Source organism: Oncorhynchus clarkii, chromosome 22 (genome assembly GCF_045791955.1).
Source record: "Oncorhynchus clarkii lewisi isolate Uvic-CL-2024 chromosome 22, UVic_Ocla_1.0, whole genome shotgun sequence".
NCBI classification, from domain to species: domain Eukaryota; kingdom Metazoa; phylum Chordata; class Actinopteri; order Salmoniformes; family Salmonidae; genus Oncorhynchus; species Oncorhynchus clarkii.
This window is the reverse complement of record NC_092168.1, coordinates 29,897,184-29,898,567: the sequence shown is the minus strand read 5'-3', so window position 1 is coordinate 29,898,567 and position 1,384 is coordinate 29,897,184.

The following is a 1,384-nucleotide window of genomic DNA, read 5'->3' as shown; positions in this document are numbered from 1 at the left end:
AGAGAGGAGAGAAGGAAGGAGAGAGAGAAGAGAAGGAATGAGAGAGGAGAGAAGGAAGGAGAGAGAGGAGAGAAGGAAGGAGAGAGGGGAGGAGAGAGAGGAGAGAAGGAAGGAGAGAGAGGAGAGAAGGAAGGAGAGAGAGAAGAGAATGAATGAGAGAGGGGAGAAGGAATGAGAGATGAGAGAAGGAAGGAGAGAGGAGAGAAGGAAGGAGAGAGAGGAGAGAATGAATGAGAGAGGAGAGAAGGAAGGAGAGAGAGAAGAGAAGGAAGGAGAGCTGGGGTACAGGTCATCAAGTTCGTTTTGGCAGACACACAGTCCGGTGGAAGGCCCAGTAACTCAGCCATGTCTCCCCCCTCCAGACTGCAGATAGGAGAGATACAGATAGGTGAAGTGTGTAGAGCGAGAGGGAATACTAAAGTGATGCTGCCAGGGCTTTAAACAGTACCATGCTCTGTTGTGAGAGGCTGAGAGAGAGAGAGAGAGAGAGAGAGAGAGAGAGAGAGAGAGAGAGAGAGAGAGAGAGAGAGAGAGAGTGAGTGTGTGTGTCTGGTCCGACTCTGTGGCAGGGCTCACATCACACGTCAGCTCTGCAATGAGGGTAAACACACCAGGGATGTTTTTCTCTAAATCCTGTTCCTCTTTCCCTCTCTCCTACCTCTCCTTCACTATCTCCATTTTTCTCTCTCTCTCTCTCTCTCTGTCAGCAGATCCTGCAGCACGAGACAGATGAAGGGATAAAGGGATGGATGGAGTGAGGGGGTGGTAGGTAGGGATGGAAGAGATGAAGAGACCACGGTGTTCCAGCTCTGTGACCTGGGCTGACACCTGGCATGGCCACATCTGGGGTTTGCCCATCTGGCCAGGCATATCCTGTCATCATGGCTCTACCTTTTCCTCTCCTCTCTTCCCCAATTCACTTCCACAAAGAGTGTCACATGTTCTGTAAACCCCAAAAGAAACAGACCCACACACTGTAGTTTTCTTACATGTGATGTTTTCTTTGTACCTTACGTTACAAAAAGAAAACATCACATGTAAGAAAACTACAGTGTGTGGGTCTGTTTCTTTTGGGGTTTACAGAACATGTGACACTCTTTGTGAGCCTCCATGTTGAGGGTGGGGGTCCGCTCTTCTCTTTCCTGTCCCACAACCCTTATAGCGGCACCCCCTCCACCCCACGCGTGCATGTGTGTGTGTGTGTGTAGTGGTCTGTTTAGGAATATCTAGGTCCAGACCCTTCACAACACACAATACACAACACAATACACAACACACAATACACAACACACAATACACAACACACAATATACAATACACAACACACAATACACAATACACAAAATATACAACACACAACACACAATACACAACACACAACTGC